We start from the raw sequence: 13257 nt of genomic DNA on the forward strand, positions 1-13257 counted from the left end.
GATCCAACATCTTCTTCTGGCCTCTGAGGACACCATTCACACAGACATATATGTGGGCAAAATATCTACCCACATAAAATGAGTAAATAATTGTAAATAAGAATAATAAAATAGTTTCAGATTTCTGAGCATTTGAGACTTCAGATGTGGGGAATAGGGGCATTCAACCTCTATGCTATTGTGGGCCATGTTTAAGGGGTTCTCTCTCTCTCTCTCTCTCTCTCTCTGTCTGTCTCTCTCTCTCTCTCTTCCTCTCAGAGCTTAGGGTCTGATGCTGGCCATCAAGTGGGGTTGGTCTACTTTATCATACACTCTACACAGTGCACTCTACTCTCTGATGGAAAGAGAAGCAACAGTGTTACTAGCCTTGAAATCAACAGAGTGAAGGAGCCATCCCTAGGGGCTGGGAGAAGGCTCCCTGGGGTATATTGTAAGCATGAGGACCTGAGTTCAAATCCCAGGACCCATGTAAAAGCCCTTGCAGTAGCATTACTTGTAATCCCAGCACTGAGGGAGGGCAGAGACAGATGACCTCTTGGGCTCACTGGCCAGCCAGTCTGGCTTTGATGAACTCTAGGTTCGTTGAGAGATTGCTGTCTCAGAAAACAATGAAAGAAGACATGTAACACCAACCTCTGGTCTGCACTACTGCACTAACATGGGTGAGCACACAGGCACACGCGCACATGCATATACCACACACACACGTATATACACACTCACACATGCACGTACTACACTTTCATGCACACACACAAAGAGGAACCACTGACCAAGATTAATACCTAGTACAGGTAGAATCTACATCGCACCCAGGAGAATCTTTAAAAAAAAAATGTGGAGTGCTTCCTGAATCTGCATGTCATCTTTGTGCAGTATCCGTGCAAGCTCTGTATCATATGACTTCGGTATCTATGTTGCAGAAGTGAGAACAGGGAATCATTTTAAACACACAAAACCAAAACAGACAGTGAAGAAATTAGGGGGATAGATGGTCAGTGGGGGCTGAAGAGATGGCTCCACAGTTAAGAGCACTGGCTAATCTTCCAGCAGACCGAGCCTCAGTTCCCAGCACCCACACAGCAGCTTACAACTGTCTGTAATTGCAGCTCCAGGGGATCCAAAACCCTCACCTCACACAGACATACAGACAGACAATACAGACTGACAAAATACCAATGTGTATAAAAACAATAAAAATAAAATCATTAAAAATAAAAGATTGTTAGTAGTAAGCTGGGTGGTAGTGGTGCACACTTTTAATCCCAGGATTTAGGAGTCAGAGGCCCAAGAATTTCTGAGTTTGAGGCCATCCTGGTCTACAAAGTGAGTTCCAGGACAGCCAGAGTTACTCAGAGAAACCCTGTCTTGAAACCCCAACCCCCCAAAAAAGATTGTCAGTGGTAGACATTTTTAATTATTCCTTAGTCTTGACTCCCAGACAGTCAATGCTTTAAGCAGCACATACCTGGGATTGTCTGACCTTTGCAGGCTTGGACAGGCTACCTGAGATACAGCAGCAAGCGAGCCAAGAAGATCATACTGAGGGCTGAATAGCATCACTTCATTTTCAATGAGTCAAGATGATGCCAATGGGTTGAGGACACGGCTCAGCTGCTAGAGTTTGTCTGGCTTCCAACAGGGCTCTGGGTTCAATTCCCAGTATTACAGTGGTCCTGCTTGATGCCTGAAATCCCAGGACTGAGGAACTAGAGGCAGGAGGCTCAAAGTCCTGGGTCATCCTTGACTACATAGCTAACTTGAGGCTAACCTGGGCTACTCAAGACAATGTCTCAAAGAGAGAGAGAGAGACAGAGAGAGAGAGAGACAGAGAGAGAGACAGAGACAGAGACAGAGAGAGAGAGAGAGAGAGAGAGAGAGAGAGGAGAAAAGAAAAGAAAAGAAAAGAAAAGAAAAGAAAAGAAAAGAGAAAGGAAAAGAAAAAAAGAAAAAGAGAAAGAAAGAAGAAGAAGAAGAAGAAGAAGAAGAAGAAGAAGAAGAAGAAGAAGAAGAAGAAGAAGAAGAAGAAGAAGAAGAAGAAGAAGAAGAAAAATGCCAAGGAAGTAGGGGCTGAGGTGTAGCTCAGCAGGGAAGCCCAAGCTTAGCATGAGAACAATGAGCTGAAGGCCTCTCTTGGGGATTAAAGGTGTGCGCCATCACTGCTGGGCCAGAGGCCTCTTTCAAAGATGATTGTTTCTCAGCCACTTATGCCTTCTAGAATCACACTTTTAAGTAGCCTGCTGTCACTAGGAGCTAACACTTTCATTTATTCTCTGACAATGTGTATCTGTCATATCTACCCCAACCCACCACCCCTCCCCCAATGTACCCTAACACACCCCTCCCACCTTCCCGTCTTCTCCTTTTGCGTGTATATAACTCCCTGAGTCCAGTTAGGACTAGAATGTCCACTGACCCGTGCAGACCATGTGCGCAGTGGTGCCTTGTGTCCGGAAGACGACATTTCACAGCCCAGCCCCCCTCAGATCTACAGGTTCTAACCTTTCCTTCCCTCTTCTGTGATGTTCCCTGAACCTCCGGGTGGGGGTGGGGTGAGGTGTAGCCGGTCCACTTACAAGTGAGCATTGAACAGTCATTTATTCTCAGCACACTGCCCAGTAAGCATGTTTTCTTACTGTGATGTCTTAATAAACTGGTTTATTTAAAACAAGTTCAGTCATAGATAAAACTTCTACATATCAACATAGGCAGGGTTAGATTTCAACCTCTCTTAGCTGGATCACTGATCAGATTTCTGTAGCTTTTATTTTTACATCCTTAAGCATAGAGCCTAGTCCTCTCCAGGATAAATAGTTTCCATGCTGGAATTTTCCATGAGGTTCTATTGTTTGTGACTTGGGTCTTCAGAACCTCATTCGCTCATTTTCTTCCAGTACGTACCCTGCACAGATATTTTATACTTAATAATTTTACATTCCAAGTCATTATTGTACTCAAGTTATTGGGCTGATACTTCCCTAGAATCTCCAAGACCCCATGTTGACACAGAACCGATCAATGGAATTCTCTCACTTGGGGTTCCTTGAAGTCCCCGTGCTGAGACGGCCACACGCCAGAGACACCAATGGAGAACATTTTCACATATTTTGTTTGCTTCCCATCCACCACCTCTCCTGCCAAAAGAGGTACGCTGTTTATTTGCCAAGTCATGGCGAGAAGAAATGGTAGAATTTAGAGCTATCCAAGGGGCTGGGAGATGGTTCGGTCAGTGAGAGAACTTATGCAAGCTGGAGGATCTGAGTTCAAATCCCAGGAACTGGTGTAAAGAGTCACGCTGAGACTCCAGCACTGGGCAAGAGGCCACAGAGAAGAAGATCTCTGGGGCTCACTGTCCCTAAGGCCAGCTTCAAAGGTAGAGAGCAGTGTGCTTGAGTATCCTCCTCTATGCTGGCTTCTGTGTATGCACACACGAGCATACCACGTACACACACACACACACACACACACACACACACACACACACACACACCTGGAGAGAAAAGGCATGGGAATGGGTACTAATAGCTTTGTCTGATAGTTATAACCCCCCAGACTGAATAAAAAATGCTGTAACTTAATCAACTTGATGAAGATTTAGTTAAAATATAAATAGTCCTATTATGGGTTCCTACTGTTCCAGACCAGCATTTATGTATGGAATATGACCTCGAGGTGACACCTCCTGAGATACTGAGGTGAAGGAACTAAAGAGTCAGGGTAAAACAGTGCATCACCAACCCTCAGCACACAGGGAGGACACCTGACTGTCAGGTAAGGAGTTGGGACCTTTTATGATAAATGTCAAAGGTTTGATGCTTACATAGGAGCCAGGTAAATTCTAGAAGAAAACTGGACTGTGCACTATATGAGAGAGCTGGAGATGGGTAGTGGAGAGCTGGGGGCTGCACAGGAAACTAGAATGCTAACAAACAGATCGCTCAGGCCTACTTCACCCCAAGTAAAACAGAATCCAATCAGATAGTAGGTTTTCACCATGTGTCTGAAAGAAGACATGCTTTCAGGATCTACTCATTTCCGTGTGTGTGTGTGTGTGTGTGTGTGTGTGTGTGTGTGTGTGTGTGAGAGAGTGTGTGTGTATGTATATGTTTATGTGTGTATATGTTCATGTGTGTATGTGTGTGCACATGTGTCCATATGTGTTTGTGCGTATGTGTGTGCATATGTGTGCACGTGAGTACATGTGTGTATTGAGTGTGGGTATATGGGTGTGTGCATGCATGTGTGTTATGTATGTGAGTTTGTATGGGTATATGCATGTGTGTGAGTGTGTGTGCATGTGTGTGCATGTGTGTGTGAGTGGGTATATGTATGAGTGTGTGGGAGAGTGTGTGTATAGGTGTGTGCATGTATGTATGAGTGTGTGTGCATGAGTGTATGTGAGTATATGTATTGTCTGTAAGTGTGTGTGCATCTGTGTGCATGTGTGTGTGAGTAGGTATGTGTATGAGTGTGTGGGAGAGTGTGTGTATGGGTATCTGCATGCAAGTATGAGTGTGTGTGCATGTGTGTGTGCATGAGTGTGTGTGTATGTATGCATGTTTGTGCATACATGTATGTGCACATGTGTGTGAATGGGTATGTGTATGAGTGGGGGGAGTGTGTGTATGGGTGTGTGCATACATATGTGTGCATATGTACATGAGTGTGTGTGTGTATGTGTGTACATATGTGTGCATTTTCGGGCATGCATGTGTGCATAAGTCTGTGAGTGTGTATGCATGTGTGCATGTGTGTATGCATGTGTGTAAGTGTGTGCATATGTGTGCATGTGTGTGTAGGTGCATTTGTATATGTAGCTGCAGGAATCCTGTCTCTGCTCCCCTCCAGTGCTGCGATTACAATGATTGCCACCACACTCAGCTTTTTTTAACCATGGTTTCTGGGGATCAAATTCAGGCCCTTGCAAGATGAGCATCTCTGTGCCATCCCATTTCTAGGCTTCTAGGCTTCTACTGCCGAGATTTTCTCAGTCGTTAGCCAGCAAACTAAAGCACGCTGACTCTGAGGCTCTCCCTAGCCAAACTTGTTCTCATTCTGATCTCTAACGTGGTTTTGGCAACGCTGCACCTTCCTTACAGTCTATTCTCTGGAAAATGATTATCACCATCTTTGCATTATTGAGTGCTGTGCTGTGGCACCTCCGTCACTGTGGGGCCTACCAGGGAAAGCTCGAGAAAGCGTTAACACGTGTTAAATGCAGACTTTCATGCCTGTCTCAGTGATCAGCCACAGACTCCAGTTAGTGAAGGAGGAAAAGGAAGGCGGGCAGGAGAGGAGAGAAAATATGCTTTCTAATGTCAGGAGACACCGATTTAATCTGTTCTATGTCCTTCTAATTGTGCGTCACCTTGGGGAAAAGACTTCATCTCTCTGGTCTGGGGCATTCGCAACTGGAGGATGATGGCAAACATTGCTGATCTCATAGAGATGTTTTTATGGCTCCCAGAGAGGATTCATTATAAGCTACTAATGTTCTTCCCTAGGAGCTCTGGGATTTTTGAGAAAGGAAGAGAGCCTCGCCTATTCAACATGGCTATCAGAACATGGGAAGGTTATAAATGCCATTAGATGTAACAAACTTTGAGTAACCAAGACACTGGGGGTTAAAATAGTAAGGACAGGGGCTGGAGAGATGGCTCAGCGGTTAAGAGCACTGACTGCTCTTCCAGAGGTGCTGAGTTCAATTCCCAGCAATCACATGGTGGCTCACAACCATCTGTAATGGGATCTGATGCTCTCTTCTAGTGTGTCTGAAGGCAGCTACAGTGTACTCATATACATAAAATAAATAAACAATTATTTTTTTAAAATTGCATTAAAAAAAATGTCCCGGACAATCCTTACCTATGACTAAGAGTCCCTGGCTAGTTGAGACACAATGCCTTCTCTGGGAGACTCTTGTGAAAAGTTTGGTGTTGATCTAGAACAGGGGTAACAAAGTGGGGGCCTATTGTTGGCCTGCCTATCTGACCTGCAGAAGTATTAAACTTACATTATTTTTCTCCTCAAAAATATGGCATCTGGGGACTAGCAAGATGGCTTAGTAGTGAAGAGCCTTTGCTACTCGTCAGAGAGAAGCCAAGTTTGGTTCCCAAGAATTCTATTGGATAGCTCATAGCTGACTACAAACCAAGCTCTAGGGAATTGTCTGGCCTCAACAGGCATTCACACACATGTCACACACACACACATACACTTTTTTTAAAATAGGAAATTGAAAATTTGCACTGACTAGAAACATAGCTCAGTGAGATGTTCACCCAGCACGTATAAGGCCCCATCTGACCAACAACTCAGTGAAATTTTTCATTTAAAAAAAAAATCCACATTCTTGAGTAGGCCATAATAAACCAGCACTGGAAATGCAGATCTCTGTGATTCCAGGCCAGCCTGGTCTACGTGGCTAATCCCCAGCCAGACAGAGACCCTGTCTCAAGAGAAAATTAAGATTTCCAGATTCCTGGAAACTTCTTTAAGATCTGGCAGCTGAGGACCCTGTTTCTGTATGAAACAGTCTGACAGCATTTTGGGCAGCCAGACTTTAGGTGTGTGCTCTGCCTCCTGCAGGCCCCTAGGGCTCCCTGTCTTCTCCCGCCACATGGCTCAACTGATTTTAAGATCATCACACTGAATGAACTCTGTAGGTCATTCTGGTGGGGGGTTGAGGGGGGGGGGGAATGGAGCCAGCGCTGCTGAGGGTGTGGATTCTGATAAGGCGGCAAGGACACACAGGGGATGTCTGCTGTCCTCTTGGAGCCCGAGAGCCTCCAGCCACATTCCTTTCCTCTTCTAATTGCCACACGCTGAGGTTTCACAATAAGGACATTAAGCTGTGCTGGATAGATGTTCCTGGCATGTGCTGTACGGAAGCGTTATCGCTCCTGGAAAGTCTCCACGTTTTAGAGAACCCAAAGGCCTGGTTCTCCTTCCAGAAACATCTTAGAAAGACACTTTGGAGATGAAATAGTGAAGGGTACCCAACCTCCAGGGAGACACCGGCTCTTTGCCCTTCCTGCCTCTCTGGGACAGGTTCAGTCTGAGCTTACAAAAGTGATAAGACCTCAGAACGCCTCACCAGAGAGACAGTGTGGAAACGGGCTTTGGGGCTCTGGATTGGTCTTGGTGACTGTTCATGTGGCCTTCAAGGCTTCCTCTCTAGCCAGCAATCTATACAAGTGAATTCAAACCATCAGGGCATTTGTCCTGTGTGCTGCGAGCAGATCCACTGGGGTGGGGGTACTCTGGATCGCACCTGGGGCCTGGCTACTTACTCCGAGTTCTTCACCTCAGCTTCCTGTCAGGCCCATGAATTCCTCGGGGAAGACTCAGATTCCTGTACTGGACACCCACACAAAGCCGTGAAGAGAGGCAAAGAACGCACATTGGGGCTGGGGTGGGAGGTGGGGATGGGGGGAGGAGAGCAGACATGGGTGAAGGAGAAAAGCTGGGGGCGGGGGGGGGGGGTTGGAATATGCCGTGGTGGTTAAATCGTTATCTTCTTTGAATTCTTTTAAAATAAATATAAAAAGACAAGTAATTTTCTCACCTAATTTGCTGGTGGAGCTGATAATTAAGTGTCGCCCGCCTGCATCACCAGAATGAGTTCGTGATATTTGCTGCAGTGGCTTTGCATATTTAAGGAGGGAAATGTTCTTTGTAGCACGGTAAAAATATCGTTTTTTTTTTTTTATGAAACTCTCCCTCAGGCGGTCCTGTAGCCTCCATTCCCTGTTTAAGGCCCTGTGAGACTCTGAGATAAGACAAGATTAACTTGACGCCTAAATGCTCTGTTGGTCCACTTTCTGGAGGAAAATCCTGGACTCGGGGATCTACAGAAATTCCAGCTGTTTCCAGAAAAATCTGTTCCCTGTGCATCTATGTGTGTCTCTCTTTCTAAATCCTTGGAGGTCAAATATTAATAGAGATAGAAGACAGCACAATGGTAAGGTGCTCCAGCAGCCTGTGTGGGAAGCCTAGAGCCCTGTGCACACACTGGGGTATGTTATTCAAGTTCCTGAGCCTGTCTCTTCCTCCCCAAACAGAAAGTATAGCTCACAGAGACTGGGTCAGGTTGCATTGAAATGATTGAATATAATCTAGAGAGAATCAGACAGCTGCAAAGAGTAGCTATGTGCTTGCTTACTTACCATCATCACCAATATCCTAGGTGAGCCCACAGTGGTGGCATGCCAGGATAACCAGAGGAAATCTTAAACAATATCACCACCAGTGGCTTTCACACTTAACCAAGAGGGGGCTCCCAAGTGTGTCCTGGTGAGCTCTCTTAAGGTCTCTGTGGATAAATGCTCAGAGAGGCCTGGGAAGCATGGTACTGGGCACTCTTTCACAAGTTGGAGGGAATAAGGGTTAGGACAGCAATGGTCCCTGGAGTACTCCCTTCAAAAGCAGTCTAAGGACCCAGCTCTTCCTCCCCGAAGCGTTTACTTTAAGTCTGACAAATGCCATGTTTATAGTGGTGGTTGCATGTAAGGGAGATATCTCTCAGTTCCCAGATTCTCTTTGTTTGTCTTCTGTTTTGTTTCTAAGATGGAAGGGCCTTATATCTCATGTGTCACCTTGAGCCTGCTGATGGCTCTGCCTCTACTGCATATGCCTGGGATCACATCCACTTTATGTAAGGCTGAAGAGTGAACCCAGAGCTCTGTGTATGGTGGGCTAGAGCTTTTAGTGAGATCTGCAGCCCAGCAAGCAGCTAATCTTGGACGTCGCTCTTTAGCAGTAATTCCCCTCTAGAGCAGGAATTTGATTCCAAGACAACATCTGGAGATACCTATTAAAGCACGGGAGGCAAGGAGCTGATTGCAAAAGGCATCTGGTACTTAGAGGCGAGAGGTACTGTTACCATCCTGAAATGCACAATGCCCCTAATAATTATCTTACCTCAGGTAGAAACAGAACCAAGGCTGAAGACTCTGCCTGCAGATAAGCCTATAAGATAGAGCTCCCCACCCCCACCCCACCCCCACCCCCACCCCACCCCACCCCCACTAAGGTCCTCAGGCTCCTCTGTGTGGTAGCACCCTCATCTGCACCCCTTCAAAACCTAAATGTTACTTAGCAGCCAGCGATGTTCACTGTTGGCTTGTCAGGCAGCCTTCAGGGCAGGAGACAATCTTTAACAGAAATCTCTTCCCTCTGCTGGGTTAGTCGCCTGCATTTCAGGATGTCTTAAAGGGTGACAGTGACTCAGTAGTTTGGAAGTGTCGAAGACCTTTTCCAGAATCCTACAGTGCACACCTCGAGTGCCTGATAAAAATGAAAAAGATGAGCAAATAGGGTGCAATTTGCACTGCTCTTCTGCGTTTGGAATACGGTAATCAACAATCGACGAGGGGGGAGGGCTGTTAAAGAGGTGGTGTGTGGACTCTCAACAAGTGGAGGTTTAACTGTTGGACAATTGGCTGATGTGCGTGGCCAGCCCACCTGCTGCTGTAGCTCTTCTTACGACTCAGTGGCTGTGCCGCCATTAGGAATCGCATGCTCCACGCTCAGCTCCAGGAACACTTTTAAAATACAAAAGGAATATGTGAGGGCTGGTGAGATGGCTCAGAGTGGGAGGGCACTGGCTGCTCAAGCTTAAGGGTATAAGTTCAAATCCCAAGCATTCATGTAAAAAACCAGGCATGGCCTCCTGTGTGCCCGGAACCTTGTAAGGAACAGTCACAGGCAGATGGTTAGGGCTTGCCGATTGCCACCGTAGCTCTGGGTTCAGAGAAACCCTGCCTCAAGGGAATACAGCAAAGAGAGATGGAGCAGAACACTCAGTGTTCTCCTTTGGATTCCACTCACACACACACACACACACTCATACACACACACACTCACACACACATACACACACACACACTCACACACACACTCACACACACGTATTCACTCTTACACACATGCACGTTAACATAGACATACATACACACAAATGAAATAAAATTTAAAATTTCAAAGGCTGTCTGAAAACTGTGAGCCGTATCATCAGTGCTAATGTAAATACCATGGAGGAGATTTGGGTCCAAATCTGGAAGGCTTAAGGGTATAAGTTCAAATTATATACTTAACTCTGTCCACATCTGCTTCCCTGAAACCTTCATTTTCACCAAACAATCCAGTGTTTCTTTTGCAGCTAGGAAAAAGGATGACTGTGACTCTGAGTCAACCATCAGCCAGGGGACATCTGCTCTGAGTCAGCTGCGGGGAAAGAGGAGACAAAAGAATCACTTGGAGTCGCCATCAAACAAAATGTATGTGGTGGTCTCCTCTGCTGCCCTGTTAAGACGCCGATGACGAGTACACAGCATATCCTTGTCTCTACTTTGATCAATCGGAGTTTTTGCTTGCTTTGAGCTTGTTCAAGGAGACCATGCCACCTCAGTGGTGAGCAAGGCCATGACATGAGACCTCTGCCAAGTCTGAAAGCCAATGCGCATGGTAGCGGGTCAAGTTGTCGGGTCCCCTCTGAGACTCCCTCTTCTCCCAAGAGAGAGTCACAGGAGTGTATGCCATTAATTGTATAGTCTTCCTCCCTTTCCCAGTTTGGAAAAGACTCATGGAAGCTTCCAGAAGCACTTCTCCATGGCTTCTTGACTTCTTCCTGTAGAATCTATCGCTGCTGCCATTTGTTTTACCTGTTTTGAGATGGACTCTCATGTAGCCCAGGCTAGTTTCACTTCTGATGCTCCCATCTCTACCTCTCAAGTGCCAAGTGCTACAGGTGTAGCTCATACAGTGTGCTGAGGACCCATCTAGGGCATTGTACATTCAAAGCAGGGTACCAAGAGGGCCTCACATCCACCCTTATTTAATAATCCTAGCATCCTGTATTAGTCAATCCTGTTCTGCTTCCTATCAGCAGTTACTGGTACTTAGAGTATTTCCTTGTGTACATTAGGTTCTCAGCAAATTTTTGTCAGTGGAAATAAAAGCATAAAATAATGGCTGAGGATAAAGGGGAAATATAAAAGATTATGGGAACCAAATTTACTGTAATAATTTTTCTTTTGATTTTGGTAACACCAACCCTACCACTTAAGCTGCCACACCCTTGAAATAAGTGACCCAAGTGTGTGCAGATATGTGTGTGTTACAAAAACAAAGGAGAAGCCACCTCTCTTAGCTTGTTGCTCAGCCACCCTCCCAGGTTCAGGGAGTCTGCAATTCATAAATGATCGTGGGGTTTGCTGCATAGGATGTTTGCTGCATGCGTGTCTGTGTGCTGGCTCAGAAGCCTTGGCGATCCACAAATTTCTGTCATGGGTCCTGCTGCTTATCCACTCTGACAACAATATGGTGAGATTTCCCTCCCTCTGGCCGAGGGCCACCATCGCCATCAGAGCACACTCAGACTTGGAGTAGATGCTATAGTAGGAGAAGTTCGGGATGACTCTCACTACTACAGAAAGATGCTTCCTCCCAGGACCGGGAGCTGGCTCAGGGGCAAAACAACTGTCTGACAAGCCTGAGAGCCTGCGTTTGAATCCTCAGCACCCACATAAAAAGTCAGGCAGATAGGGCAGGAAGACAGATTGGCAACAGCTAAAGGGCTTACTGTGTCCCTGTGACACCCTAAGTTTAATTACTGGAGCCTACAGAAAGATGGAAGGACAGAACCAACTCCATAAAGTTGTCCTCTGACCTCTACATGCTCGCAGGGCACACATATACACAAATAATAATTTTATTTTTAATTAGAAAAAACTCAGGTGCTTATAATATCAGCACTGTATCAAAGAGCCAGGCAGATCTTAAGAGCCCTCTCTGTCCAGCCCGCCTAGCTACAGAGCAACAAGCTTCCATCTGGGGAGAGACCTGATCTTAAAAAAACAACAGAGAATGATAAAGGCCAATGGTGTCCAGTTCTGGCCTCTGCATTGGCATGTATATGTACACACACACACACAGGACAGGAGTGTGCATTGGAGAGAGATACAGAGATAAAGACTGAGACAGACAGACAGAGATACAGAGATAGAGACTGAGACAGACAGACAGAAAGAGAAACAGAGAAACAGAGAAGGCCAATTCTTTGTTTTTCATTTTTTAATCTTTTATTTAAAGATTTTTCTCTTTTTGAGTGGATTAGTAAGATCACAGAGGATACAGGTGATGGAAGAGACCTTCCTTAAAATGGACAAGCCATGGAATATAGCTATTCACTTTTGCTGTAAACCCTAAAATTTAGTGACTTAAAACAAAGCCATTTCTTTACATCACATTTCTGTGGGTCAACCATCTGGATGGCTCTGGGCTGGGCAGTTACACCCCCCCCCATCCCTGTGTGTGTGTGTGTGTGTGTGTGTGTGTGTGTGTGTGTGTGTGTGTGTGTGTGAGAGAGAGAGAGAGAGAGAGAGAGACAGAGACAGAGACAGAGACAGAGACAGAGACAGAGACAGAGAGAGGCAGAGAGAGACAGAGAGAGAGAGCTATAATATAGTCCAGACTAGCTGGCTCAAGAAGATTTGTGGGTACTATTTCCTGTCTCCACTTCTTTTCTCTGCTCCAGGATTATAAAAGCACACCCCACAGTTTTAAGTGGGTTCCAGAGATTTGAACTTGTGTCCCTGCTTTTGCACAACAAGCCCTTTACTCTCTGAATCACTTCCCCAGAGCTGTCCATGCTTTTTAATCCACTCAACTGGTCTGTATCTCCCATATGAAGTCCTATAGGTTGCCCACTATGAATAGACTGACTATGATACAAATCTATGTTTCTTCTTGAGGTGCCACGGACACTGTCTGTCTCTGTCCAGCCTTATGAAATACTGCGCAGTGCCCAGTGACAGGACAGCTAGCTGAGAGTAGTCCTTACTCAAGGTTTGTTTCTGACAGAAACAGAAAGCAGGTTAATGACTGACATAAACATTGTGATTACTTTCAACTCTGATAGGCATCAGCGTCAGCGTGGTGTAAATGACTGGGTTAGAGCTATTTTTACTTTCATTAGACCCTTGTCAGAAAGCATGATTCTAGTAAGTGCCAAGTCCAAGCTCAGTTTTCAGCCTATTTAGGTTGCTAATATTCTTCAACCTGAAATATTCATGGTAATTTTTACAGTCAGATCAAGATACAAGGTATGCTTGGATGTCCTTTAAGTTAGAGAAACAATGTGTCAAAAGATGATATTAACTATATACAAGTAGATGGCTTTTCAGTGTTATAACCTTGTAACCTGTTGGATACCAGTAAGAAACAAGGTACAATTATTTTGACACTTTGTACAAA

General features: G+C 45.4%; 3 long non-coding RNA genes across 5 annotated transcripts in view; 1 reads left to right on the top strand and 2 right to left on the bottom strand.

Annotated features, from left to right (window-relative positions):
* Positions 1-8982, bottom strand: part of Platr11 — a 45161-nt gene extending 36179 nt beyond the window's left edge. The window contains exons 1-4 of the long non-coding RNA XR_001779318.2: positions 7568-8982; positions 7293-7359; positions 3034-3134; positions 786-912 (exon numbers count right to left, since the gene is read on the bottom strand). This is a non-coding gene — a long non-coding RNA (pluripotency associated transcript 11). The remainder of the gene's footprint in view (positions 1-785; positions 913-3033; positions 3135-7292; positions 7360-7567) is intronic.
* Gm33285 lies at positions 2885-7814 on the top strand. 2 transcript variants are annotated; one of them, XR_379986.3, is made up of 3 exons: positions 2885-3146; positions 3641-3771; positions 7728-7814. It is a non-coding gene; the product is annotated as a predicted gene, 33285 (long non-coding RNA). The 2 variants fall into 2 exon arrangements; XR_871337.2 differs by lacking the exon at positions 7728-7814 and adding an exon at positions 7312-7394.
* A 63-nt stretch (positions 8983-9045) lies between the features above and the next one.
* Gm33408 overlaps positions 9046-13257 on the bottom strand; it is a 31492-nt gene continuing 27280 nt past the window's right edge. For both annotated transcript variants that reach the window (XR_871338.1, XR_003948267.1), the window contains exons 3-5: positions 10099-10227; positions 9466-9545; positions 9046-9288 (exon numbers count right to left, since the gene is read on the bottom strand). This is a non-coding gene — a long non-coding RNA (predicted gene, 33408). The remainder of the gene's footprint in view (positions 9289-9465; positions 9546-10098; positions 10228-13257) is intronic.

This window comes from Mus musculus, chromosome 9, assembly GCF_000001635.26.
Source record: "Mus musculus strain C57BL/6J chromosome 9, GRCm38.p6 C57BL/6J".
In the NCBI taxonomy this organism is placed as follows: Eukaryota; Metazoa; Chordata; class Mammalia; order Rodentia; family Muridae; genus Mus; species Mus musculus.